The 20135-nt window shown below is 41.0% G+C and overlaps 1 protein-coding gene across 1 annotated transcript in view; it reads right to left on the minus strand.

The window, feature by feature from the left end:
* LOC140692174 (uncharacterized) overlaps positions 1-20135 on the minus strand; it is a 59204-nt gene that overhangs the window by 26172 nt on the left and 12897 nt on the right. Inside the window, exons 12-15 of the mRNA XM_072956936.1 lie at positions 18668-18778; positions 18223-18285; positions 15914-15978; positions 4890-5015 (exon numbers count right to left, since the gene is read on the minus strand). The gene's annotated coding sequence lies outside the window, so the exon portion shown is untranslated. The remainder of the gene's footprint in view (positions 1-4889; positions 5016-15913; positions 15979-18222; positions 18286-18667; positions 18779-20135) is intronic.

Consider the following 20135-nt stretch of genomic DNA (forward strand, 5'->3'; position numbering starts at 1 on the left):
GTAGTGAATACAGTCAACCTCTTGAGCCTTCTGGGAAAGCAGTCCTCAGAGAAACGGGCCCTCAGTGCACCCATCCTGCTCCCCATGAACAATCACACTGAGATGAGGCTGCGGCCATGGGTCCCAGTGGAGGATGAAGGGAGGAGGAAAACCCAGAATGGGCACTGACCATGAGCCTGGACACTGGAACCAGATGACCTGGGCTCTGTAATCTGGGGTGGTCACCTCACCTGTTCTCTCTGTGCCTCAGTTACTTCTGCAGAAATGGGTGATAATGTCTGTCCCTGCCCCACAGATTTTCGTGAGGAGTCAGTGAGCTTCTCTAAGGCGTGAAGGACAGTGTCTGGCTATGGGTCAGGATCCTGCTCACCTCACAAGAGTCTGTCCCACTTTAAAGATGATAAAGCCAAAGTTAAGGGGGTTATGAGACCAGCCTGGGCTAGCCCCCTTCTCATGGTCTGCTGTCCAGGTCTCCTGCTTTTACATCATACCTCTGCCCCCATATCCACCCAGAAAAGTAGTTGCTGAGAATCTGAGCAAATCAGAGTATGAATGGAGGCACACCCTCTCCCCAACTTGGGCTCTTGGGGTGGTGGGCAGGTTGGGGATATCGGGCTCCTCCAGACTGTCCAGGAGGCCCAGCATGTCGGTCACCTCATTTCCACTCAACACGGAGTAGGTGTGTGGCCAAGGGCCAGAGGGCGCTGGAGTAACCCAGGGTGGGTGGATGCTAGGTAGGTGTGGGAGGCACAGAGTGGCCCCTGGAAGACAGTGTCTAGGCAGCCAAGGTGTGATGAATGAGGGTCCCCAAAAGGGGCAGAGGACAGAGTCCAGCCTGGACACCACCCCCTGCTGGACCCTGATCTGGGGTGAGAATTGGGACAAGCCAGGGCCCCGCTGGGACTCCTCATCCAGCAAAGAGGTGAGGAAAAGTTAAGGAGACCGTGCTCCCTGTGTGAGGGTGCTGCTTCCAGGATCCTGGAGGTTCCTTAGACCCTTGTGAAGTGGCTGCTGTTTCCAGCCCCATGTGGGCAGAAGAACTGAGGCAGGGAGGACAGAGTGACTCAGGACAGAGCTAGGATTCATCCAAGAGTGTATGCTGAGCCTCTTGCTAAGAGCAGCCTCTGGGCATCATGGACTCAGGAAGTGCCTTGTCGCCCCTCTTAAGACTCCTTGCATGTTAGGCAGGAAAGGTCCCAGTGCCCATACCTGGGCCTCTCTGGGTGATTCTGACATGTGGGATCATGATGGTCCTGGGAAAGGAGAGAGAATGTGGGCTGGGCGTCAGGTCTGCATCAGACCCTAATGATGCGCCTAATGTTGTGTGACCTGGAAACTCCCTGACCTCTCTGTGCCTGGCTTTCCAGCCCTGACTCAGAGGACTGCTGTGATTGGCACACAGTAGGACCTCAATCAAAGGAAAAAGCCAGCCCTTCCCCAGGAACCTCTCCTCTTACATTCCCAAAGCTAAGCCCATGTTCCACACATCACCAGAGCTGAAACTTGACAAACAGGGCAAGTGAAATCCAGCAACTCCTCCCTCCTGCCTGAGGCCCTTCACTCCTCAGTGACAGTGGCTCTGAGCAGGTCTCTGCATCCCAGAAGTCTGAACTGAGCCTTGTGACCTGGAGGAGTCCCTGTTCCACAGAACTTTGTTTCCAGGTCCTTCCAACAAGACACAAGAGCACCTGGTCTGTGTCTTAGCTGCAAGGTCCTCCCTTTGCAAATTGCCCCATCACATCTGGGCTAGTTGATGTGAGTTCCAGAGCACATGACCATCCAAATGATGACTTCAGGGAAACATCCCTGCCCACACTGCACTCTTCAGAGCCCACCTTCTAAAATAAGGGGTAGTGACCCACGGTTGTGCACACTTTTATCAGAACACAGCCCTCACCCACCCACCATTGGAAACACGTGAGAAGCAGAGATTCCCAAGTGCCTGGACCCCTGTCATCCAGAAAGCAGAGGGTAGGGTAACAGACAGAAGGGGAGAAAGTACTTTCAGACTATATATCTGATAAGGGGTTAACACTCAAAACATATAAAGAACTCTTACAATTCAACAGCAAAAAAAAAAGCAATCTGATTTAAAAAGTGGGCAGAGGAACTGAATAGACATTTTTCCAAAGAAGGCACACAGATGTCTAACAGGTACATGAAAAGGTGCTCAACATCACTCACCATCAGGGAAATGCAAATCAAAACCACAATGAGATACCCCCTTCTCACCTGTCAGGGTGGGTGTCATGAAAATATAAGAGACAACAAGTGATGGTGGTGGTGTGAAGAAAATGGAAACTTGTGCAATGTTGGTGGGAATGTAAATTGGTGCCATCACTCGGGAAAAGAGTAAGAAGGCTCCCCCAAAATTTAAAATTAGAACTTCCATATGATCCAGCAAGTCCACTGCAGGGAATATATCCAAAGGAAATGAAATCACTATGTCAATGAGACAACTGCACCCTCATGTTCACTGTATCATTGTTTACAATAACCAAGATATGTAAACAACCTAAGTGTCCATAAGCAGATGAATGGGTACAGAAAACGTGATGCATATATATGTATATAAAATGGAATCTTATTCAGACATTAAAAAAGTGAAATACTGCCATTTGTGACAACTTGGGTGGACCTTCAGGGTATTATGCTAAGTGAAATAAATAAGACAGAAAGACAAATACCTATGATCTCATTTATATGTGGAATCTACAAAATAAACCGAAACACATAGAAACAGATATCAGGTTGGTGGTTGCCAGAGGTGAGTCAGGGGATGATTGAAATTCGGGAAGATAATCAAAATGTACAAACTTCCAGTTAGAAGATAAACGAGTCCTGGGGACATAATGTACTGCAAGGTGACTGTAGTTAACAGCACTGCGTTGTGCATTTGATAGTTAAGAGAGTACCTCTTAAAATTTCTCATCACAAGGAAAATAGTGTGTGACTATGGGTGATGACAGACGTCAAGTAAACTTAATGCACTGATCATTTCACAATATGCACATGTAACAAGTCATTATGCTGCACACCTAAAGCCAACAAAGTTATGTGAAAATTGTATCTCAGGAATACTTATGTCAGGAAGCGGGGGTGCGAGCCTGGACTACCTACTGCAGGAGCTGCCTTTGCCCTCCAACAGCAGAGGGTGGTAGTTGTGACAGGGACTGTAGGTCCCTCAAAGCCTAGAATGTTTACTGTCTGGACCTTCACAGGGAGAGAGTGCAGACCCTGCCCTGGAAGACAGTGGTCATGGCAGCAACAACGGCCTGCCTGTATGCAGGCTCAGCCCAGACAGCTCCTGTGCTCTGCTGTCACCGCATTTACTTCCCTCCACACCCTCAGAGGGAGAGGCTTCAAAGTTCTCATTTTACACATGAGAAAACTGAGGCTCATTTGCTTTGAATTATTGACAAAGTGGTGGGGGAAGCTTTGGACTCCAGTGTTCAGATTTCAAAGCCACATCTCAGTCCTGATTTTTAGAAGGTGGAGGTCCAGGCACTGGGGACCCTCCACCTTCCTCACTTGTAGTCGTACTCCAGGGCTGCCACCCCCAAGGCGTCTGGGTGAACACATTTAATCCGCTTACTCTGCACCAGCTGAGCCCTTGGCTGCCAGTCTGTTGTCACTGCCTGAAACCAGCTGAGGTTTTGCAAGTGAACCATCACCCCCTGCCAGCCCACCTGCCCTGCCATGTGGGGCAAACCCCTCCTAGCCTGGACATTCTAAACCCTTAGCTCATACATTTGCACAACTGCATCAAAAGGGCCCTACTCCCTGTGTGGAGATATCGACAAGGGGAAGGGAGGGGAGTTTGGGGTGGCTGCTTACTGTGAAGGTGACACATGACAGGGACATGTTCATGTCCATAATGACACTCAATTTGAAGCTAAGAACATGGTCACAGCGAGGGGTAAAAGCTGAGAGGCTACAAGGCTGCCTAGAAAGGGGCTTGACTATTGAATTGTAAATGTGTAATTTAATTTAAAAATCAGCCCCCTGGGTGATAAGAATTTGCCCCTAAGGCCAGAATTGGCCACCTGACCCCTGGGAACCCCTCAATTCCAGGATGTAATCATCTGAGCATGTAGGGGGCTTAAATTGGAGTGCTGTCCTCTAGTCATGGTGCACCTGCCCACGTGTGCACCCATGATCTGCAGTGCTCACACATCAAGGAGGTCCAGGTCATAAGGAAGGGATGACAGACTGTGAGGTCACATGTGTGCCCCTGCAGGGGTGAATGTTGTATAGAGAAGAGCCCCCCACTCTCACCTCCAGGAGGGGTGCTGGAGGGAGCAGGACTCCTGAGCCCCTAGGCTTAGCAAGCATCCTGGCTGAGGGTGGGGAGGCTGTCCACTCTGAAGTCATAGGTCAGATGGTAGATTGGGGTCCCACCCCCACATCTCACCAGTGAGACCGTCTAGTCTGTTTTCTCTGTAAACTGGAACCCAGTCACCCTCACCCTCAGAACTGGGGGCAGCCTGTGTAAATTACAACACAAAGCCCTGGGCTGTTTCAGGTGCCCGGGGGTGTCCAGCCCCCCTAGGCCCGGCAGGTGGGAGAGGAGAGGTGTGGGTTAGCAGGTGTGACAGCAGAGCTGAGACTTGGCTGAGTGCATGCACTCTAATATCCAGGAACTGGGAGCTACCAGTAGCAAATCTGTTCACTGAGGCCATGTGTACTCTCCCTTGTCATTTACAATCCCCTGTTTGAACAGAGGCCTCTGGAGTCTATTAGCCACATTGTTGCCTATCAACTCACTGTTGCAGTTCCAGGGTCTCCATTTAGCCAGCTTGAAGGAATAGTCAAACTTTTTCTTAAAACCAGTGACAGAAAACCAAAGTGGCTTAAAGAAGCAAACAGGGCAGGAGAGAATGACTTACCTAACTGAGACGTCCACAGGGAGATAGCTTCAGGCATGTCTGTACCTGGTGCTCAGTGACATCAACAGAAGTCATCCTTCCCCACCTCTGGGCTCTGCCACTGGTGTCATCTTCACATGGCTCTGCCTTTATGAAAGCAAGATAGTCACCAACTGCCACAAGCTGACATCACCACCCCTCAACTCCCAACTGAAATAGAACTTCTCTGCTCCCAGGATTCCAGCAACTAGGCCTGACCTCCGTGGAGCCTGATTGGGCTGGTGCCCAGCCCTGAGCCAATCACAGTGGCCAGGGAGGATGGAAAATGCTGATCGGCCAGATCAAGGCCATGTGACCATCCTCTCCAGGAAACCTGTGAGCTGTTCACCTGTTTCCAGCTTGGGAGAGTGTGATGTCTCCCAGAGGATCCTGCTTCTAGCACAACCTGCTGGTGGCACAATGAGCTGGAATGAGCCTGTCTGCTTGGTGACAAGTGACAGGTCACTTAGTGTTTCCTTGCTCCAGGGAGGGAGGCATGTCCACACAGTATTGGGGCTTCAGAGCCAGAATGTAGTAGAAAAGCCTCCTGGTCTCCCAAAAGGTGGGAAAGTGAGCAGTGACACTGGAAAGGCATTCCTCTCTGTGGCCCTTGGCTTTCTCCTTGTTACAGTGGAGAGTGCAGTGCTGCCCCTGACAGCCCACTTCCCTGCTGGGAGGCCTTTGCAACAGGTGGAGAGTGCTTGGAATAGCCCATTTATTCTGAGGAACTGTTATTGCTCCTGGTGGGATCATTATTTTCATGTCACTTGTGAGGTGGGCCCTGAGGGGTCCCTGATCTGGGGGCACAGACACCCACAGAAACTTGGCCCAGTATTGCTGTTCATTCAACAATGACTTATCAAGCACCTACTGTGTGCCAGATTCCCAGGGTAGAGCAGAGATGTTGACAGCACAGGTCCATGCCTCACCTCATCTCTTCATCCCAGGTGGGGTCACCAGAGTGGGAGTTCAGGAAGCAGAGGATGTGGCCGAAGCCTTGTGGGAACCCCTGGGTTTTTCTCTGTGCTGAGGGCACTAGCAGCACACCGAATGTGGGACTCAGTACCCGCAGGACCCAGCATTGATGGGTAAAGGAGAGGGGTATTTCTACAAGCCCATCCTCACTAACCCCAGTCTCTGAAGAGCAGCTCCAGTCTGCTCAAACCCAGGGGGCATCTTCCGCCATCCTGATCACCCTCTGGTATTACTCCCCGCTAAGATGCAATTTTCCCTGTGGCAGCTACACTCAGAATATGTGTTTGTTTCTCTCCCATGTGGTTAAGTGGACTTCAGATGCATGATAGCGATGGAGCGGCTAAGCCTCTGGGCAGATTGCTGGGTGACCCGCGGAACTTGCTGCACATGGTGAGCTCCCTTCTGCCAACCAATGGGCCAGGCCCCACCACTGTTCTGTCTGTTCTTCCTCACTTAATCTGCACAGACACTCTATGCGGGACATCCTGTTATCCCCCATCTCTGCTGACCTTGGGTGGACAAAGCTTGGGTTTGAGAAAGTTGCCCAGGTCAAATGGTTGACAAGTGGGGAGCTGGGGATTTGCACCCTGGTCCCAGGAGTCTGGATCATGGAAAGGCCTGGGTGGGGCAGCTTATTGCAAAGGGAAGTCCTGCCCAAAACCCTCCCATGAGAGCCCACCCAACAGCATATCTAGCAGAGTCAGCATTTCCTGGACCAGATGGACAGAACCTCAAAACTTCTTTGCAGATTGTTTCCATGTTCTTTTGCAAGCACAGAAAGGCCGCGGGCCAGGGAAGGATAAGGCCAAGAGTGTTTTCATTGGGGAGAGTGAAGGACAAGTGTGAAGAAACACAGCACTCCCAGCAGCCCTCTCGGCAGAGAGTGCCACTGGGTGAGCAGCTACCGTGACTACCTACCATAACCCTGTGAGGTTCATGCCTGTACAACTCTGCCTGTGAGAAGAGCAAAGTGAAGCTCAGAGAGGTGTGGGGACATTCCAAAAACAAACAGATAAGGTGGGATCATCACCACCATGCTGTGCAGGTGTCACACTGTCACACTGCTCATGCATGGCCTGCTGGGAGTAGTGAAGGCCTGATAGGAGCACAGGAACACTGTGGTGAAGGTGACGTTTCTACCTGGGACAGCTGGTACCGGGGATTCTAGCTGGTTCTTCATTGTGCCTGCTTTGAGTGTCAGCATGTTGCAGCCTCATTTAGGGGAAGGGCTGTCTCCTTTCCACACCGGTGCAAAAGGAAGAGCATGTACACACTGGCATCACCATAGACCACCGGCAGGATCAGGATCTGGAGCTCAGAGCAGAAACTGCCAACACCTCAGGAACTGGTGCAAGAGGAGGACCTGAGTGCCCCCTGAAACATTTCTAGTTTTAAACACATACTTCATTAAGGAGAAGTGATAAACTGTTGATCCCTTCAAAATATTCTGTTATCCAAGGAACAATACCACCTCAGCATTGAAAGAGGATTAACTCAGTCATCAATAACCATCACTATAGGTATGAGAAAACAGAGTGTTAGGAGTTACAAAAGGGTCTCAAGATCATGCAGGTCAGAACTGAGAACCATCCAAAGCATGTGCTGCATGATAGCCTCTCTAAGCTACCTGAGGCTTGGTCTGCTCCTGACACAGGGCAGATGGTTCTGAGAAAACCACACTCCTCAGGGGACCCCAGGGAGTTGACAGAGTTGAGTTTGAGTTCCTGGTCATCTTCTAAGTCTGGAATTTTGAGATTCTTCTGCACCTGTCCTTCCTCCAGAACAGAATCTGATTCAGGCGGGATTCCAAGGACTGAGGCATGTGCCAGGCAAGAGAGCAGGCATGGCTGGATGAGAGCATCACCAGTGCCATTAAAAAAGAGGCCAGGGCACTGAGATTTCCAGTGATTTAGCATCATGGCTAGGAGGGGTCTTGTGTTCTACAGTGAGTTCCGAGTATCCTGCACCGCCCTCGAGGACCTGCAGGGGGTGCACGAAGCCAGCGTGTCTTAGGTAGCGGTGCGCATGCGCAGTCCGCATCAGTAGCCAGCGTCTTCCTTGGGGGCGGAGCTTGTTTTCCTCAGGACTGAGCGGGCGGCGCCAAGAAGGCTCCGGGACAGCGCTGCCTGCGTGTCTGCGGGAGGATGCTCCCCGCTCTCCGTCTGAAGGTACGCCGGTTTCCCACGGCCTGAGCCCGCTTCCTGCCGGTGTGTGTGTGGACCTGACCGAGCTGGGGCCCCGGCCGGCAGGGCAGGAGGGGACGGGTGCGCTGGCGGGCCCTCTTCGACTATTCTCCTCGCCCGCCGGGAGCGGGTGAGTGTCCGTGTCCATCGGGGCCGCTGGGGTGTCCGCGCCCCTGGTCCTCACCGCCCGGGTCCCCCCTTCCCCCGTGTGATCGGAGGTGTGTACACCGCGGGTCAGGAGCGGGGACGCGTATGTAATAATGGGAAAGGGGCTGAGAAAGTACTGAGAGTTAAAGAGAAGTGTGTAAAATTACATTATGTTAATTTTTATATTTTAAGTGTGTCAGAGTTTATCATGCTTTTACTTTCTTGTCTTTAAAGGAGTGCGATCATTTAGTTTATACTTAAAATATGCTTCTCAGCTTATCTCATTTTCAAGTCAAAATACTGCCACGGTTGACATTTTCTCATAATACAGTGACAATCTTAAACATTTGTGAATATAAACTTATTGAAAAAATCTTGCAGTATTCCATGATGAGTTGTTTTGCTAAAAATAATATCCAGGCCATTACTAAATTATTACAAAAATATAAATTTTTTGAAGCACTTTTAGAAGTTCCACACACAGTGGTATTTTTAAAACACCAACCACTGCATAGTGCTTAAGATCATTTAAGATGAAATATATTCAAACCTAAAACTTTAGAATACTCAAAAGGCAGGGTAATGGCTGTTTTTTCATTGCAAATACATTTTTTTCTTCATAAGTGCAAAATACGAAGGTATTCAGCTAAATTTTGTATATCTTTATTCAAAAGTTGAAATTAGAATATAATCTCCTTATTTTTTATTTTAAGGCTATTTCCCATAAAAATTGATATTTTTATCTGTAGGACCTTAATTGTCTATTCATTTGTTTTTTTCTTTTGGTTTATTTTCTTTAACAGAGAGTGCATTCTTGTGTCTTGTTAGAGTTTTTAATTCTCCTAACTTATTCCAAGACTTTCTGACACTGATAGTAAATAATGGGAGAGGCCTTATAGTAACTGTGCATCTTATCATGTAGTCAGGATGGTTTTTTTTTGGATAACTTTTTTTTTACAATTTCCACTTGGTTCACAATATTATCCCATTATGACAACTCAATAAAAAATTGTAATCTGTTTACACCAAGACACTTATGTCAGCAAAGTGCTTTTGCTGATATGATTTTACGTTAGATTATAATATAATATTTGATTTGATTTACATATAGACTAATACCTATTTTATATATTTACACACATATATGAATATCTGCTAAATGCCATTAATTTGCATGGGGTGGTAGCTGATAACATGTGATCTTTCTGACCATTGGTTATTCTTATGTGTGTCTAACGTACTTCTTAGAACAGATACTAGAACATCACACCTCTCATTATACAGTATTTTAAAGGTTATATTTTATTTTACTTATTTTAAAACATTTTTATTGAGTAATAGTCATTTTACAATGTTATGACAAATTCCAGTGTAGAGCACAATTTTTCAGTTATACATGAACGTACATATATTCATTGTCACTTTTTTTTTTGCTTTGAGTTACCACAAGATCTTGCATATATTTAAGATTCCACACATGAGTGATCTCACATGGTATTCCTCTTTCTCTTTCTGTTCTGCTCCACCTAGAATAACATTCTTCAGGAGCATCCATATCTCTGCAAATGGCGTTATGTAGTCAGTTTTTGTGGCTGAATAGTATCCCATCATATAAATATCCCACATCTTTATCCAGTCATCTGTTGATGGACATTTTAGGCTGTTTCCATGTCTTAGCTGTTGTAAATAGTGTAGAAAAATCAGCTGAAAACCTTATGGGGGTTCCCTTGTAACTCACTCTTTGTTTTTCTCTTGCTACCTTTAGGATCATTTCTTTATCCTTGAATCTGGCTATCTTGATTAGGATATGCCTTGGTGTGGGTCTGTTTCGGTTCTTCCTGCTTGGGACCCTCTGAGCCTCCTGTGCTTGGATATGATTCCTTCTTTAGGTTTGGGAAGTTTTCAGTCATGAGTCCTTCCCATACCTTTTCAACCCGCTTTGTTCTTTTTCCCCTTCTGGAACTCCTATTATGCATACATTGGCACAGTTTATATTACCCCATAGGTCCCGTATATTGTTTTGATTTTCATTTGTTTTTCTCTCAGCTGTTCTGATTGGATGCTTTCTGTTGTCCTGTCTTCTAGGTCACTTATTTATTCTTCTGTATTTTCTTGTCTGCTTTGCACAGCCTTTAGGTCAGCTCTCATCTCAGCCAATGAGTTTACTAATTCTACCTAGTTCTTCTTTATAGTTTCTATTTCATTTTTGATACATTTTATATACCTAAACACTATTTCTTTTAGTTCCTTCAGTACTTTGATCACTCTTTTTTGAAATCTTGATCTAATAGACCATCAATTTCTATTTCCTTGATCATGCTTTCAGGGGATTTCTCTTGATCTTTTCATTGGGAGTGGTTTCTCTGCTTCTTCACATTGCTCATATCTCTCTGGCACCATGGCTTAAGGAGTAGCAGTTACCTACTTATCCTGGAGATGGTGTGCCCTTAACGATTTTATCGAGAGGTCTTTGTGTCTTTGCCCTGCTTCACGAACTCAGCTTGCTGTTTCATAGGCCTTCTGTTGGCACCCTCATCTGTGCTGCTCTCAGTGGCTGTTGGCCAGCAGATTGTGCCCCCTCCTAACACTAGGTCAGGAACTGAGCTCTTATCCAGTGGGTGGGCAGGTCACTCCCCCTCCTGATGCCAGTCAGATGCTGTGCTTGGGGGGAAGCAGGTGGGCAGATCACACCCCGTCCCAGAACCGTGGCCAGGTGCTGTGTTCCTGCCAGGAAGGTGGGTGGCTGCCCACCTGCCCTCTCCTGGTGCTGGTCGCTCTGCTGCTCTGTGCAGCAGCCTGCTCTGCCTCGGGTAGACAGTCTGTAGGTGGGCTCAGGGAAGACCACGGAACAGCCCCACCTACGCTCTGTGCCAAATCTGAGCTCCTTGTTTCCCTTGGCAGCACAAGTTCTCTGAGGTGTCAGGGTAGAAAAATCCTCTCTGCCTCAGGCTATAAACAAGTCTCAGTCCTGCCTAAAAGGTTGTGGAGCCCCCACGTGCAGATTCAGGTCTCAGCCCTGCCCCCGCCCGGGCACTATGCACAGGAGGAGATGGTAGCTGTGGCTGAGCCCTGCCTCTCTTCTTGCGAGATGTGCCAGTAATGGCACAGGTCTGAGGAGACAAAGGCTTCAGCACCCCTCCCCCCAGGGCACATGCCTGTTTATAGTTTTGTTTACCTTCTGAGCTAAAATTTACCTGACAATGAAATGTATAAATTAGGCTTTTGAGGTTCATCTTTGCATCAGTTGTTGATTCTTTCTTATTGTTGAATTTATTCCATTGTTTGAATATACTATCATTTGTTTTATCCATTCTCCTACTGATAAATACTTAGGCTTTGGATATCTTTTTTTGCAAGCAAACATTTTTTAAAAAAATGCAAATATAATATACATGCTTAAACGTGAACATATCTTAAGTATACAGCTCAGTGATTTTTCACAAAGTAAACACATCTATGTAATCTTCATCCAGTCAAGAAACAGAACATTGCTGTTCCATTTTGGGTTTCTTCCCAGATACTATGGCATCTCTTTGATGGATTCACCATCCTAAATTCAGCCACCATGGATTGGTTTTTTTGGCTTTTGAAATTTTTAGTCCCTTACATTCCACTCAACATTACGTAAGATTCATCCACTAGAGTTTTCTTTAAACTAGTATATTTATTTTTATTGCTTTAAAGTATACAACTTGTATGCATGTGCCACCACTTATGGTTATGTATTTATTGTTGACAGGTGTTTGGGTCATTTTCTATTTGGGGCTATAACAAATAGTGATTATGAGAATTTTCTGGATGTCCTTTTGTGCTCAGATGTAGAAGCTTCTGAAGGGTACACAGGGAGTGTGTGTGTGTGTGTATGTATGTATATGTGTGTGTGTGTACATATATACACACACACATATACATATATAACTTTCATTCAAAAAGCCTACTTTCAAAGTATTTGTAAGAATTTATATTCCCACTGGCCATGTGTAAGAGTCCCCATTGCATGTTACCCTCACCAATGCTTCATATCACTTAACAACTAACTATTCTAGTGGATGTCTAATGGTGTTCCAAGTGTGGTTTTAGTACGTATTTTTATTATTACTAAAGAGGTCAGCCACTTTTCAGAGCTTATTTGGACTTTTTTTTTTTTGTGAAGCACCTGTTCAATTTTTTTTGCACATTTTAATATTGAGGTTTTGCCTTTTTCTCCACTGGTTTTTGTTCTCTATTTGCCCTAGATACAAGTCTTTTGTTGGATATAGGTATAGAAAATATATTTTCCCACCGTGTGGCTTTTCACTTTCTTAATGGTATCTCTTGATAAAAATAATTCTTAATTTTACTGAAGTCTAACTTAAAACTCTTCTTTTATGTTTAGTGCTGTGTCCTGTTTAAGAACTCTTTGCCACTTCAAAGTCATTAAAATATCTCCTACACTATTTTCTAGATGCTTTATTTTGGTGGGGGATTAGGTTATTTATTTTAATGGAGGTACTGGGAGTTGAACCCAAGACCTTATGCATGCTAAGCACACATTCCACCTGAGCTTTACCCTCCCCCAGATGCTTTGCTTTTTGTTTCAAATTTATTAGATTTATAATCTATCTAAAATTACTGTTCATGTATGGTACAGGGTTTAATTCAATACTGTTCCATTGGTCTATATGTCTAACTTTAGGTAGTTATCACATAGACTTAATATTGTTTTATAATAAGTTCTTTAACATTGTTCTTTAATATCATCGTGGCTATTGTTGGCTCTTCAAGCTTCTCTAAGTATTTAGAATCAGCTTGTCAAGTTCTACAAAAAAACAGTAACAACAATTAAGTTTTGGGGATTTTGATGTGCACATATAAATCTTTGAATCAGTTGAAGGGGAACTGACATCTTTAAAATGTTGAGCCCTCCAATCCATAAATTTGGATTACCTCCCCTATACTTATTTTTATCACTGCTGTAACAAATTATCACAAATTTTGCAGCTTAAAGCAACACAAACTTATTATTTTATGGTTCTGTAGGTCAAGTCAGGAACAGGTATCACTTGGCTAAAAATCAAGATGTCAGCAGGGCTGTATGCCCTTCTGTAAGTCAAAGGAAGAATATATTTCCTTGTCTTTTCCGGCTTCTAGTGTTCACCCACATTTCTTTACCCATGGCCCTTCCTCTATCTTCAAAGCTAACAGCTTTACAGCTTTCTAATCCTTCTTCCAAAGTCATATCTTTCTGACCACATCTGGGAAAGATTTTCAATTTTTAAGGACTCCTGTTGTTAGACTAGGCCCATGTAGATAATCCAGGCTAATCTCCCTGTCTCAGAGTCCTTAACCTGATACATCTGCAAAATACCCTTTGCCATGTAAAATAACATATTCACAGATTTCAGGATTAGAACATGGATATAGGTAGGGGTCAGTGTGATGCACTTTTCTGTTTATCAAACTGTTTAACATTTGATGCTTTCTGACAAACTTATAAGATAGAAGATCCTGATCATGTTTAGAATGCTTCCTCTGCAAAATATTGGGAACTGAGTTTATTTGAAAGGAATGAAAATAATACTACCACAGGAATGGTTTCCTAATTTTACTGACATTTACTTACTTTATACTTAAATACCCAAAATGGTCAGCCAGGAGTGGGATCTTGGCAAATAAAATAAAAGTATAATTCAAGCTTTTATCACTAAATTTATTAGCTAATTCTATTTTAGAAACAGACAGAAAATAAAACAATTTAGAGTAAGTCTGCTTACTTATATATTAAGTGAACATAAAGTTTTAAAAGCATGTCTGAATATGAGATAAAGTGAGCATCATAAAATGTAATGTTAATATTTAGTACCTGCAAATCTCAAACTCCCAATTTATAAACAAGTTCATACTGTATAGCACAGGGAACTGTATCCAATGCTGTTTTGTAGTAACTTATGGTGAAAAAGAGTATGAAAATGAATATATGTATGTTCATGTATGACTGAAGCATTGTGCTGCACACCAGAAATTGACACAACATTGTAAACTGACTACATATATATATATTTGAAAGGACTGAAAGGACTATACATACCAAGAAAAAAATTAGATTGGTAACCAACAAGAAATCTGTCAGTAATATAATGCTAGAAACCCTGAGACACAAAAGAAAATTTCAGGCATACATCTGTTTATAGAGTCATAGAAAAAATAGTGCCTATGCAAGTCCCTGATAAGCATGAGAAAATAGGAAAGGCGATATAAAAGTTCAAAATGCTTTGCTATGTAAGAGCTGCCAGATGACTCAGACATAAACTTAAGTGGTCAAAATATCTATGTAATTAATGATAACAAAGTAATTGAGGGCATCATTTTAAATGAGATAAAAATAGCTGCTCAATTTTCATATAATTAAGCAAGTCATTTCTGTTTATAGTAGGTTTATATTATTTTTATATGTATTTATATTTTATAAAGACATCAACTTAGATCCTGGCAGATAACTGACAGTGGAGCAACTGATTGATTTAAATGGGCATCACAGGCTTATCAGATTTCATATGCTTTAAATATACATTAGTTATTAGTTGTCAGGAAGAGTTCAATTTTCATTTATTCTAACATAGCTGTGCCACAGGCAGGTTACTCTGTATTCACAATGGAGGATCATGATAGATATGAAGATATCAAGCCTTATTGATCTTCATAGGGGTGCTTTCATAAGAAAAGGAGAATAAAATAAGGAAAATGTAAAATACTACTTTTTTTATAGTGTTCTAACAGTTTTATCTTTTATTTTTTAACTGAGTTATAGTCCATTTACAATGTTGTGTCAATTTCTGGTGTACAGCACAATTTTTCAGTCCTTTATGAATATACGTATATTTGTTTTCATATTTTTTCACCATGAGCTACTACAAATTCTTGAATATATTTCCCTGTGCTATACAGTATAAGCTTGTTTATCTACTGTATATATACCTGTCAGTATTTACAAATCTTGAACTTCCAGTCTGTCCCTACTCACACCCCTCCCCCCTGTAAAATACTATTAAATCAACATATATTTTTGAAGAACTATGAAAAATGGGAAACTATAAGTTGTTTCTTTAAATTGGAGCAAAGAGAACTACTTTAACTGGGAAAATAGTTAAAATCTGGCAAGTTTTATGATTTCATGTTCACCCCTGACAGCTTTTCTTTCCTCCTTTCTCCTTCAATCTTTATTGGACCTTCTAAAGAATTAAATTACAAAAAAGAAAAAAAGAAAGAAAGAAAGAAAATTAAGAAACAGCTCTGCATCTAAAATAACCTCCTAACTGGAAAGATGGTATACTTTGTGAAAAATTTACAGATGCCAACTTATGATCTATGTCTCTGTCCACACTGCCTTACTTGTTAGGGAGGGTCTTAAAAAAAAAGTAAAGAAAAATAGCAAATTATAATGGCTTTTTCATTTTAAATTCTTTTCTATGTGTCTAAAATCTGCTCTATCATGAGTTATTAAGATAAACATTATCAGCTACACTCTACTTTCCTATCATGCACATTGTGACTCTGAGAAGCAGGCACGCTCTAACTTACCATCTGCAGGTGGTGTACAGGTTAATGCAGTTCTTTTGACAATATATGGTTTTGTAGCCTAGTTGTCTAACTACTACATAATGGAAAAGATGTAGAACTACTGGTACCAGTGCCCTCGGTCTCTGTCATTTACCTTAAACATACCTGGAAAAGTAGATTCAAAAACTCATTGGCAAGAACATTTTTCACACTCCAGATCTGATATTCTTCTAGAGTTAAGATGGCCATTATGAAAGAGAAACAATATTTAAGAATATCTTAAATCTTCATTTTCTTACATTATTTGAATTAAATTTGTTTTATTAAACTTGCAATGGTCATTTGTCTGAAAGAAAACTAATGATTTAATGTAGATGCTATGTATTCATCTGAAAGTAGGCCAGCAAGAGTAAGTTCAAAAGTAACCAAACTCTGAAGTAGTCAGTCATAATGTGGGCAATTTATCACCAAAAATCTTCCTCCAGTAAGACCTGGGAAATAACTCACAGTATCTTCTGGTTCAAGGTGAAGTTTACTAACAGAACCCACAAAAGGTTCTGGGTAGAGAAAAAGGACTATTTACTAACTTTGAAAGCATTTTTCCAAACTCTTTGGATTATGCCCTTTGACCCTAACAATTTTCTAAGATCTTTAAAACATCTGGCAATATTATTAGACTTCTTAAGAGATTTAAAAAAACTAAATATATATAATAAATGAGTATCTATATTAAGATTTCCTCAAAATAAAATTTAACATTACTTTCACAAGTTGAGTAAAGCAGTATTTTTTTTTTTTGGTGTCAAAGTGTACCAAAAATTACATTTATATACAGCAGACAATATTTCTTGGCAGGCAAAAATATAACCAAATGCTTCTTACTTCATGTTTTGAACAATCACCTTAACAATCCTAGATGAATAATAATGTTCTTAGCTTTTATTACTTAATTATATTTTTATTATCTAATGATTTGTTATTTAATGATATATAATAATATTTATTATTAATGATATTCATGTATTCATTCAATATATATTACCATTTATTATAAGGAAAGATTTTAAAGCACTGTGATGGTAATTATTGGCTTTCATGATGCAACTTCCATTGAAGTATATTAACACCAATGTAATGGTACAAAATAATGGGTAATATTGTCACCGTCTAGTCACCAGTGAATATGGGTAATAGGTTTGGTTGAAAGGTCCAAATTCTATTCTAAATTTTTACCATTTCATTTTTATGGTTACAAGGAGATGGAGTAGCTAAATGATCTTTTTTTTTAATGTTCAAAAGTACAGCCATAAGAAGAAACTCGGTCTTATATAAAAATAGACAGCAATGATAACCTCCATACTTATCAAACACCCAGAAGAAAGGCGATGGAAATTGTATCTCTACATAAGGTATTTCCTAGTAGAAACTTTCCTGTGTTTCTGTTTTCATATATACCAAATAGAAATGGCTACCTTAGTTTTGGGCAGAAAAGTAAATGAAGACGGTTATCTGAATTGCCAAACAAAGATCAAGCCCTGAAAAATTCATTTCTATTATTTATTTCTATTGAGTGTCAGTTAATAAGACTATGATGATTTCTTCTGGATTTGTGATTGAAAAAAATGTTACTTATTTTTCTAAGCCTGCGTAAGGCCACTATGGTCTACGTCCTACCATCTACAACTTGGTACATGTCAACATTTGAATAGAAAGGGTCAAATTAACTCATATGTCTCACATATATGGATTATCTTCAGTTTCATAGGGATACATAGACATTAAGGCAAACCTATTATAATATCTTTAATAAATGTTGTGAAACTAAAAAAATTCAAGGCTTTATTCTTTGTAAAGTACATGCTTGTTTCTGCTATTATACACTTATTCTGGCTGCTATTAAAGAACTTAGGACAGACCCTCACCAATATTATTGAAAAAAAAATTTTAAAAACTATATACACCACCCAGATTGAGATAAAAATAATTTCCATCATCCCAGATATTCTATGGTCCTTCTCAGTTAAATCACCCATCTCCAAAATCACTATTGTAACACTTATTAACATTAGTTCTGTCTCTGTTCTAGAACTTCATATAAATTAAATTGTACAATGTGTTCTTTTATTCTGTGGCTTCTTTTGCTCAATATAAGTTTTGTCTTACCATAATGTATTAAACTGGGAGAAGTAAAGATTATAAACTACAGATGGCAAGGGCTGTCTCTACTTAATTTTTACAAAATGCCTAGCTTATAAAATATAATGTTTTTATGTAAATAACACTTAATGGAGTTGTTTAAAGGTCGAATGGGCTTTCCTTAGGGACAACTTGGAGTTATTGTAACCACAGGTCCAAATAAGCATTTAGCAGGGATGATGTAGAAGAGATTCAAGTATGTATATGTAAGGTATGTATACCAATTCAGAATATAATGTATTTTTAGAAAAGAATAAATTAGTCTCTGCTAGACTCACCTTTGTGGTGTCATGTGCATTCTATGTGTCTTCTACAATGTTGGATAGATCCACAAGTAATTCCTTTAAAACCAGAAACCCAAATCAGTAGTTAGGAAAGAGAAGGTATCATTTTTATTAGCCAGTAGCTGAAGTATAAAATATTTTTTCGGTCAAGTTTTTTTTTTTTTTTAATTCCAGAAATAGATTGCTTGTTTGCCTTAAAAATTTATGACAATTTTCCAGTAGTTTCATTTTTTTTTTACATAATACATTCAGTTTATTAAATTTTCTAAGGCAAATTCTCTTCCCAATTTTGCATCTTTGGCTATGAATATTTTGAGTAGCATAATATAGAACCTAGAAGTAGTAAGAAATCTTTTTCTTAACCTCTTTTAAAAAATTCTTCACTCTATGTTCCTGTTGGAAGTTTACATGCAAGAAGATGTATACAATCAGACTTTACCAGGGTATCATCGGTGCAGTTGTCCTTCCAGACCTCTGTGCAACCACGTGTCTCTCAGTTCAAGCCTAGAGAGAACTCCATCACCGTCAACATCAAATACCTTGAAGCAAACTAAAGAAAAGAAACTCTTATGGAGGAAAATTACTTTTATATTCTGAAGTATAATACATTTTATTACAAGCTGCCCTAGTGAAGTTACTTAGTTCCTCAAACAACTACATTCTGGATTAAGTTCTTATTTGGAGGAGATTGTGTCATTAAAGTCCTTTGAACTTGTAGGAATTCCTGTACACTTCACAAGTCTCTCTCCTTATATCATTAGCCAGCTGTGAGAACTCCATCCTTCACCTAAATCTAAAGTTAAATTACTTGCAAACTGAAAAAGAAGGGCCAAGTTACTATAGAATATCTCACAGATTTTGAGAAGGTAATTCAAGCTTTTAAATTAATTTCTAATATTTATAACTGATCACTTCAGAGTTGATTCTTACAATGCTGAAAATATTCCATCTACATTAAGAATCAACAAAAAGCTGCTACAGTCAGCTCCCCGTATCCATTGGTTCTGCATTCACAGGTATAAACAATAGATCAAAAAATATATATATATAAATTTTCCCAGAAAGTTCTCAAAAGCAAAACTTGAATTTGCTATGCACTGACAACTATTCACGTATCATTTACATTGTACTTACAAATAATTACATTGTATTAGGTATTACAAGTAACCTAGAGATGATTTAAAGTATACAAGAGGATGTGCATAGATTATATGCAAATACTATGCCATTTTACATAAGGACATGAGCATCCATGGATTTGGTATCTGAGGGGGTCTCAGAACCAATCCTCAGCAGATAATGAGAGATGACTGTATAAAGATTTTGCCTCTCCAATGTAATTAATGTGCACCCAATATTTTTGCCTAAGAACAATTTCAAATCTTCAATGAAGTTTATATACAACAAGCTAAAAACCCAAAATATCAGCACTTTGCTAATTAACATCAATATCAGCAAAATTGCTAGTTAGTCTAGTTGGTTAACTTCCACTAGTCCACTGGCAAAAAAATAAATTAAAAAAAAATTTAAGACAACAATTAACCTCAATTGAGAAACAAAGACTTCAGTCTCTTTAATACCAGAACTTTAATGTGAACAAATAATCTAACACAAAGCCAGGTTAGAGTAATGGTATACTATCAGGGAAGATAAAAGAAATCTAAATGTTTAAGATTAAATAATTATCTACTTCACACACCCATGTAATATTTATGCTATTAAATTAACTAAGTGCATCACAGTACAACATTACTAAAGAATATTGAACTATTAAGTATCATACCCAAAATATGCAGTATTTGTGAAGCTGTATTTTAGAAAGATGCAGAGATAATTACCCTAGTGAATATGTAAGAATTAGGTTCCAATTAAATGTAAACTGCTGCATTTTCCTAAACAAATATGGT

The sequence above is a fragment of the Vicugna pacos genome, unplaced genomic scaffold (genome assembly GCF_048564905.1).
Source record: "Vicugna pacos unplaced genomic scaffold, VicPac4 SAC-SAT, whole genome shotgun sequence".
NCBI lineage: Eukaryota > Metazoa > Chordata > Mammalia > Artiodactyla > Camelidae > Vicugna > Vicugna pacos.